Source organism: Lolium rigidum, chromosome 1, assembly GCF_022539505.1.
Source record: "Lolium rigidum isolate FL_2022 chromosome 1, APGP_CSIRO_Lrig_0.1, whole genome shotgun sequence".
NCBI classification, from domain to species: domain Eukaryota; kingdom Viridiplantae; phylum Streptophyta; class Magnoliopsida; order Poales; family Poaceae; genus Lolium; species Lolium rigidum.
In genome coordinates, this window is record NC_061508.1 from 91,302,073 (window position 1) to 91,311,988 (window position 9,916).

At 49.9% G+C, this 9,916-nt stretch overlaps 1 pseudogene; it reads right to left on the bottom strand.

Moving 5' to 3' along the window:
- Positions 1–4,325: 4,325 nt before the first annotated feature.
- LOC124648943 lies at positions 4,326–9,375 on the bottom strand (annotated as a pseudogene).
- Positions 9,376–9,916: the final 541 nt, after the last annotated feature.

Consider the following 9,916-nt stretch of genomic DNA (forward strand, 5'->3'; position numbering starts at 1 on the left):
GAGGGGGAAGCGGTCCTTGGCCTGAAACAAGAAAAAAGTAAGATTAGCAAGAGCAGAAAGCTACCGGCCAAAAACAACCCCAGTCGCATAATCCCTTACTTCTTGGGTCGGAGGGTTATCGGTGCTGAGGGGGAGGAGGCCCCATTCCCAGTCAAATGGCATAGCAGTTTGGCAAATCTGCTTAGCCTTGCGAACAACGTCCTTCTTACTAAGCGGACGGCCCGTGATCTTGGTAGGATCGCCTGGGCCGTACATCTCGCTCATCCTATGCGCACGGCGCTTCAGAGGAAGCACCCGGCGTGAGATAAACGTGCGGATGATATCATCCGAGCAGATGTTGGTCTCCTTCTTCAAAGAGGCCAAGAAGCGTACCACCCGGCTGGTTTCAGCGATGATCGACTTCGGGTTGTAGCTCCAGCTTGGTCCTGCCGGGAGGCCCCGCTTCGAAAGGAGGAAGATCGATAAGATCGGCGCGGCCGCTGTTCTTCACGTAGAAGAAAGTCCCTTGCCACAACCGGCAAGATTCGAGGCCGGAAAACTTAAAAAAGGGGCTCCCTTGACGGGAGCCGATGATGCAAGACCCGCATTGAACGGGGGGTTGGGTTTAGGAATATCCTTGCCCTGAACGGAATTGATCCGAAGAGCAAAGAAGCGGGCAAACGTCTCACGAGTGGGACGAATGCCGATATAGGCCTCCATGAAGGTGGCGTAGCAAGAGAGGTAGAAGATGGCGTTGCCAGGAAGATGATGAGGTTGGAGTTTGTAGAAATTTAAGAACTCCCGGAAAAAAGGGGAGGCAGGGAGGCCGAAGCCGCGCTCAAAGTGAGCAAGAAAGACAACATATTCATCGGGCTCAGGGTCCGGTTCAATTTCGTCGTCAGGAATCCGGCAAGAAACTCCTTCCGGAATCCGTCGGGACCGGTATAACCAATCGATCTCGATACTCGGTGACACCGGAGCCCATCCAGCTCCGCGGGTGATTGGGGAAGGCTCAGCGCCGGATGATTGGCCGGAGCTACCGGATGCTTCGCCAGAACTACTCGCTTCTTGGCTACCGGAAGCTTGGCTAAAGCTACCGGATTCTAGAGGTCCACCGGATTCTTGGTGGCTACCGGATCCTTGCTGGTTGCCGGAATCGGTCTCCATCGGATCTGGAGCGTTGGATCCACCGGGAGATTGATCACGGTGTTTAACGGAAGGGGAAGAAGAAGAAGATGCGGAGGAGGATTCGTCGGACATTGAATGGGAAGGTGAAAAAACAGAAATCCCACACTTGAACCCCGCGTGAAGATCTACGAGTAAGAAGAAAACCAAAGAAAAAAGAGGAAATAAGAACACCGAAGACCCAAGATCTGAAAAGCAAGCAAATAGCGAGCAAAGCAAGATTGGTACCAACCTGGAGCGGCGCAGTCGCAGAGGAAGATGTTCGCCGGTGCTGGAACGGACCTACGGTCGCCGACGAGCTCCGTCGACGGCGAGGCGGAGAAGCTCGCGAAGAAGCGTGAATGCAGCGGGCGCGGTGGAACTGCTGCTAGGGCCTCCTGCACGGCCGAAGTCCGGCGGAGGCACGGCGTGAGTTCGCCGGGCGCCGGAGCTGGTGCAAGCGACGGCGGACGAAGAGCGGCGGAGGCACAGAGGCGAGAAGCACCGTGCGCGAAGGAAGAGGAATGCGAAGAAGAGGAAGAAGAAGGGGCAGCTTGTGCTTATAAAGGAGAGAGAAGATGGGCTGAAAACCGCCGGGCCGCGGCGGTTCGCCCTCGCGGGCCGCGACGGTTCGCGCCGCGGGCCGCCACGTGGCGAAGAGGTACACGCGAGAAAAGAGGTGGCCACACGGAGGCGCACACGAGATCCAGAGCAGTTAGTGGGATCCGCAGTGGTGCATTAAATGGGCGCGCGGGAGTCGAAACGAAGTGACAACTGACACTGCTACGACAGATCACAAAGGCGCATGTCACCGACAGCGCGGGGCCCAAAATATTCTCGACACCGCCGAGGAAGTATTTAATGACCATAGATGCCGGAGGATAAGATACCGGATAACACCTTAAGGAGAAGAGATAGCGATGATCTGGGCAAAGATGCCGGATCCAAGTCTAAGGACGGATAGATTAAACCGGTATCCTAAAAAGAAAGAACTCGGCATGGTCTCGTTGGATAGGATCCGCCGACTATACCAGCTTCGGGGACTAATGTTGGGGGATGACCCCGGTATGCCAAAGGCATGCCAAACCGGATGGTTTGAGCCATCAAGATACCGGTTTAATGTTCGTACCGGAACTTAAAGATAAGAGTTTAGCTAAGTGGAGCTAAGCCGGTATCCCCAAGAGGGGTATACCGGAATCAGGTAAGAAGATACCGGACCTCCGAAGGACGAGCAGTGTCGGCAGGATCTGGTCAAAGATTCTCTCCGGAGCTAGAAGACAAAGATGAGCTAAGCAAAGTAACTTTAGACGAAGGGCCGACGATAAAGAGAAGGATGACGGTCAAAGAAGCCGGAGGACGTCGCCGCCCCGATTAAAGAGGACTCCGGTGTCATCTATGATTAAAGTAGCTTTGTAAAGTAGTTTGTCTAGTCAAAGATGCCATTAGGGTTTCTTCCAAGTAAGCCACCCTCTCCCCTATATAAGGAGAGGGGGTACCGCCTCTTACAGAGCGCGAGACCACGAGAGATCAGTTGAACAAGAACTTGTAACCATGTTGAGATCAATGAAGCTAGCGATCTAGTAAAGAGTTCTTCCTCTTGTCTCTCTTCTTGTGTACCGACCTTTGGTTGTGTTCTTGAGGAAAGCATCCGGAAGTTCTTCCCATCTAATCGCAAACCCTCCCCCGAATCCTCATACGTCCATTCGGCCCCAACTTAAGCCATCCTATGGCATCTGCTCGTTCACCACGACGACATTAATTTTTTTTTAATTCATTTGGGTTTCTAATTTTTTTTCACTCCGTTTTTTTTCTATTTTTTTTCAGAATTTCTATTATTTCAGTTATTTGCATAGCTTAGTCTCTATCTCTAACTACACTTATCTCTAGTCAAATTACTTACTCGTGGTCAAACTTCCCGCTCGGTCACCCATCCTCCCACTACTCCACCTCTAGCACGCTTAACTTCCGAGTTCCATTCCGTCCCGCATCCAAGTGCTACGCGCACATGTATGTGATACTAGTATCATATCAAATAATTTTAAATATTAACATGTTGGTCGATGTCACATTTTTTTATTGTTTGAATTTCAAATAATTTTTTTTCATAAACAAAAATAATGATGTAATAATAATTGTGAATAAATAAATAAACATTAACTTTTTAATTTTAATTTTTTTAATTTTTTTTGCCAAACCTAAAACCTAAAAATTTGAAAATCTTAAAATTGGTTAAAAGTAATAGTAATCTTTATGCTGGATGCAATTATTAATTTTATTTTTTTGAAAAATTTAAAAAATATAAAATCCATAGTTTATAGCAAAAATTAAAATCTTCCTGCTTTCATATTTTCATTTGGAATTTTGAGAATCTAAAAATTGGCTAACCGGGTAAACCCCGGTGAATTCGGATGTAACTTTTTCCCATGATTCTTTTGATATATTATACTTTTTTTCCGACGTCGTATGCAAAAGTTATTGCGGTTTTACCATTTTTTAAACTTTTTTTGCAAAAAAGTGAAAATTCGAATTTCTTAATTTCTCCGAATAGTAGGTTGCATAACATACAAGAATATGAAAACAATTTTTTTTTTGAATTTTCTATCATTTTCTTTTGTATTTTACAAACCAAAAAAGGCGATCCGGGAGGGGGGGGGGGGGGGGTTGCAGGGTGCGTGGGAGTAAAAAAACTCGGAAAAAACTTTCGTCCCGGTTGGAGACACCAACCGGAACTAAAGGGGTACCCTTTAGTCGCAGTTGGTGTCCCCAACCGGGACTAAAGGTTTTTCCGCCGGCCGCATCCCTCCATAGCCCTTTAGTCCCGGTTGGTGTTACCAACCGCGACTAAAGAGGTACCCTTTCGTCTCGGATTGAGCATTAGTCGCGGGTCGCCTCCCGAACCGCGACTAAAGCCCCCTTTAGTCGCGGTTCGAATATTTCCGGGACTAATGGGGGTGGACGGAAGCCTCTTTTTCTACTAGTGTGGGTTTCACAACTTATATGTTCTTATGTAGGGACTACATTCTTGGTCTTGTAGATGTATATGGAGCATATATGTCACGATAGGGTGTTCGTCGACGAGAATCAGAAGAATTTTCAGTGCAACAACTACATGAGACATGCCTACTCCTGAACCAATCGATAATATTTCTGTCAATTCTCGGCCGGATCGGATCAACTTAGCTTCAGACGGTGTCTCCAGCATCGGCCTCTCGATAGTCGGCAGCAACCGCGGCGCTGAACCTGAGCAGCTTCTTGGCCCTGCACACCCTCATGACACCGTGCCACCCGACGCCGAGCGCTGTCAGCCCTGCGGCCATGACAAACACCCTCCACCCGGCCACGACGCACACGTAGGCCAGGAACGCCGACGGCAAAGCGCACATGGCCACGAGCGCTGGCAGCGACAGCGGCACACGGTAGGGGCGCTTCAGCTCCGGGTGCTTGGCGCGGAGCCAGAGGAAGGAGGCGAACTCCAGCAGCGTACCGAGGCTGTAGAGGAAGTTGGCTGTGGCAACCACGTCGTCGAAGCCGAGGAAGGAGACGGCAATCGCCACGGCCGTCGACGCAACAATGGCCACCCACGGGGTACCGGTGCGGGCGGCGCGGCGGGCGAAGACGGCCGGGAGAAGGCCCAGGTCAGCCATGCCCAGGAGCTGGAACGCGCCGCTGCTCATCTGGGCCTCGAACATACCGATGGAGGAGATAACCGCGCCGGCGCCCGTCCAGTACTTGAGCCACCGGCCCCCAATGATGCCTGTTTGGACACAGCAAAATTGACTTTTTCTTTAGAGAAATATAATAAACTGCATTGTAACCTAAATTCAATAATTAATGTTTGAGCGTTTTTTAGTTTGAAAAATTTCTTAATTCAAACAATTTTTAATTTTAAATATTTTTCATACTTTGAACATTTTTTTGGCATAAACAATTTCTAAAATTCATTTTTTTTCAAATTTCACAATTTCTAAATTACAACATTTCTCAAAATTGAACTTTTTCATATTTTAAATAGATTTCAAATTCAAATAATTTTTAAAATATGGAAGTTCTTCAAAGAAAATATGAAAAACGAAATAACAAAAAAGGAAAAAACTGTACAAAGCAAACCGTTACATGTTACCTAGTCCAGCCCAACCGGGAGACAAACGCTAGCGGGAGCCATTAGCTCCCGCACTAGAGCGATAAATAGGGGCTCCTGTATTTTGTTCATATTGTCGCTTACCCCCGATCATAGTAGCCACACAAGTCCGAGCTGCCCCAGCCCATTGCCAAGTTATATATTTTTAGTTATATTTTATTTCCTTTCCATATTCATTCTTGTGTATTTTGTAAAATATGATTTTTCGGTTACAATGGGATGCAAAAAGTTAGTTCATATAGTTGAAAATGGGTTTCAATTCCAACTTAGATTTTTCAAGTTGAGAGATATTATGATCAGTCCTTTATGCAATTCCGCTAAAAATAGAAAGATGTTAAAATATACTACATCTGTTTTAATGAATAAAGCTTATATGTTTTTTTAAGTCAAGATATATAAAGTCTGACCAGAACTTTTTTTAAATATCAACAAATATAATCATATATATATATATATAATGTATGAAAGTATAATTCATGTTATATCTAATGATATTGATTTTGTATTTGGCATGTTAGCAGTTTTTTGTAAAAATTTGATGGTTTAACTTTTCATTAATAATGTACGTACTCGTAAGTCTTATTCATTAAAAGGGAGGAAGTACGAATACATTTGCCCCATTGTCTGCCTTAGTCCAACTTGGGAAGATGGAAACAGAGACACTTGCTTAATGATTAGTATAATATACTGCAATAGGCTGCCATTGGTAATATTAAGGTGGAGGCACAAGATTATTAGAAGGGAAAATATAAGGAGAAGCGCCGCACGGTACGGTTCCGTGTGCGGCGGTTCATCACGATTCGTGAAACGTCATCGCGTCCCTATTGAGCACGTCGCACAACCCCACCCGCAACCGCTTCATCTTATCCTTACCACCGTGACCACACAATCCCCCCTCTCTCTGAAACTACCACCGAAAAATGCACTGCGCCGGAGATGGAAGTGAGGACGAGACCGCCACCGATCGGGAGCGAGGTGAGGCCGCCGCCGCGCGAGCGGTCACCGGCGGTGGAGGTCACCGCCGTGCGAGAAGGCACCAACGGTGGAGGCCGCGGACTCACGAGCACGCACCAGAGGTCGAGGCCGCCGCCGTGCGAGAATCCACCAGCGGTGGAGGCCGCGGACTCACGAGCACGCACCAGCGGTCGAGGCCGCCGCCGCGCATGTGGGGCGCGTATTCGACGAGCTCATCGAGCACACAGCAGTGGGGTAGCCCGCCACGACAAGAGCACATCGAGCAGGCAGCAGCGGGGGAGCTCGCCGCCGCGCGGCACGCTGCGAGAGGGGAGATCGCCGCCAAGCAGGATGTGAGGAGGTGCAGGTGAGAGGCTCCACTAGAGGGTACCGTCGCCACCAAGCACGCAGCACCTAGCCGCCCCGACGAGGGGCCATCCATCTGCTAGCGTTGGGAAGGCGCCGCCAGGCCGCCGACGAGCCCAAGGAGGAGTCGTTCATAGGCTTGTGCAGGCAGCGGCGCCAGCGCCCCGCCTCCGACGAAGCTGAGGAGGAGGTGTTCATCTCTAGTGCCGGACGGGCTCTTCCATGCCGCCGTCGACGAGCACGAGGTGGAGGCATCCGTCGCTAGTGTGGGGATGATGACACGGCGCTGCCGATGAGCACGCTGCGGGAGGCCGCAGCCGATGAACACGAGGAGGTGTCCGTCACTAGCACGGAGCCTGCTAGACACTGGAATTTGGCAACTGGACACTAGGAATTGGGTAGCTAAGCAGTGGGATCACGGCAGCTAAGAACTGTGAACTGTTGTGCTAATTATTCTGGTAGCTAAGAGCAATTCCAATAGTATAGCCAACTGTTAGCTATAACAAGATGTCATATCATTTGTAGTCATCATATAGCTAACATGTACAATAGTTGGCTATAAGAATGTAGTACTTTACTAATATATGGCCCACCTTTCACTCTCACAAGATGCCTAGGAGCACGTGCAAGAGACTCATTATCGCATAGTAGCCCACCTCCCTTCTCTCTCCTCTTCTCTCTCCTCCAACTCATCTAAAATATATTATTTAATGTCTTATAGTCAGCTGACTAGACTCTATTGTACTTGCTCTAAGAAATATGAACTTGGCAGCTGTGCTAATTAATCTGGCTGCTAAGAACTATGAACTTAGCAGTTGTGCTAATTAACCTGGTAGCTAAGAGTATGAACTTGGCAGTTGTGCTAATTAATCTGGCTGATAAGAACTATGAACTTAGCAGCTATGCACCAATTAACATGGCAGCTAGTCACGAATTAACCTAGCAGTATGAAAATGGCAGCTAGATGTAGGATTGAACTCGGCAGTTAGCTACTAATTAGTTAACTTGGCAGTTAGGTATATTGAACCTGGCAGCTAGATGCATAGACAATTTCTGATATGAGTTCCATGGCTACTTCTTTCTCAACAATTTGTGATATGAATTGTAAGGTTATTTCTTCCTCTCATGATTGACCGATGGGTTTGGAGTAGTTAAAAACTCAGCTGTTGTTTTCATAATCTATTTTCAACTTGCTTTCAGAATCTCACCGATTGCAAGTCTTTTTGCAACCTGATACGAGCAACGATCTAGCTTTTGGAGCAGGTGTACACTGCATTCATGAGATATGTATGCACCGACAAAATTATGCTCATTTTTTATTCCACTACATGTCATACCAACTTGTGTTGACTTTTTATTTTGATTCTCTTGGTACATATGCTGCGGCTGCATGCCAATCTATTGCTGCCGCTAACCTTCCTTCTAGCCCAGCTTTTATACGGAACGGCCACAGCCTGCGCACATTTTACACAGTAGCTGGAATGAGCTGGCTTGGTAGCCGCCGCACGGAATAGCCATTGTGCGGCGCCGCCGGGTAGGCGGGTCCTTATTAGAAACTTAGGTCTTCTCGTTTAGTATTTAGAGGGAGAAAAATTAAATTTAAAATATGTGAGGTTTATCGATCCCTGTTTATCCCGAAGAGTATCACTTGTCTTCTCGTTTAGTATTTAGATGGAGTATACCAAGAAATATTAACTTGGGAATTAAGTGTGAGCGACAAAAACGGAGATGCTGACACAAGGCAGACGTTTCTGTTCCTAATGGACACAAGGTACGTACTACGTAGTGCTACGTATAGTAGCAACGTAAGTGTTTGTACGTATATATACCTGCGGCATCGGCCAGGTAGCCGTTCACCCACGCATCCGGCGGTGCGTCCGTGGCGCCCGTCGCCGCCATAAGCGGCAGCAGATAGCTGACGGCGATCAGAACAACCGCCACTGCCAGCGCCCTCGGGAACGTCCGCTCTGGCCGGTCCACCTCGCCGGCCATCGTGCTCGCGCTGTCCCAGTAGTTGAGGTTCCAGAAAAGGGTGTTGAAGAACATCCTCCAGTCCTTCCTCCCCTTCACCTGCGACGCCCACCGCCGCGGCCGCAACTTGGGCACCGACATGGCCGTCATCAGCGCGAACGGGGCCAACGACACTATGCCTAGCGTCACGGCGCCCCACCCGACGATGCTCAGTCCAGCGTAGTTCAACAAGGAGAGGAAGAGCGTCATGCCGATCACCGTGCCCGTACGCGCCCTGCCGGGTTCCGCGATATCGCGGGGGCGACGCCGCCGACGTAGTCGGCGACGAGGGCCGGGTAGGCGGCGATGTTGATGACGATGCTGAGGTACTTCCACGTGCCGAGGAGGGATCCGGCGAGCGGGCCGAAGGCGTGGTCGGCCCACAGGACGAAGCCGCCGTTGCCCGGGAACGCGGAGGCGAGCTCGGCGGTGACGAGCGACTCCGGGACGCCCCACGCGAATGGGAAGATGAGGAAGCCGAGCAGCGTGAAGAGCGGCCCCGCCGCGCGGACCGCCTTCTCGGACCCGTACGGCCCGCCGGCCACCTCGAAGTAGATGAGGAAGACGAGTGGAATCAGCGTGATCTTGCGCTGGTGGCTGGACCTGGACGACGTCGTGCCACCGCCTTGTTGCGCGTTGTAGCCGTGCTGCAGCTCTTGGTCTTGTTGCGTGTCATGTTCCTGCGCGGTGGTGCCATGCGATTCTGCATTTTCTTCCTGACTCTGTGATGGCTGTTTGGTCATTAGGATTTCTCGGTTCATGGTGAGCTTACTCGATCGTTAGAGTGTAGAGGAGCAAAGATATAGCTAGTGTGTCGACCATTCGTGCGGGCATTGTGCTACTATATAGCCATATAGGTGAAGGGAATGCGGCCATTAGTTTGGTCAAGTGTTGGTGCTAAGAGCATCCCCACCCGTCTCCCCGACGAGGCCCCGAGACGGCGAAATTCGATCCAGTCGCGCCCCCGGTTTCTCGTTTTCGTCCGGATTTGACCCTTCATCCATCCGGCGAGCCCACGCCATCCTCGGTCCCCCGGGGAGCTATCGGGGAGTCCGGACGAGTGAAAAGCGGGGAAGGACCCGATCTGTCGGCGACTGGACACACGAACCCCACCACCACCTCGCTCAAAATCCCCCCACCCCTCATATCTCTCTCGCCGCCGGCACCACCCCGCCGGCTTGTTGCCCAGATTCCGCCGTCCCTCCTTCCCACCTGCCTATATTCCGCCGTCTTTCGACGACGGCCTATCTGCCTGCTCCTCCGCCTGCCTGTTTTTCGACGACGGCCTACTCCTCGTCGTTCGCG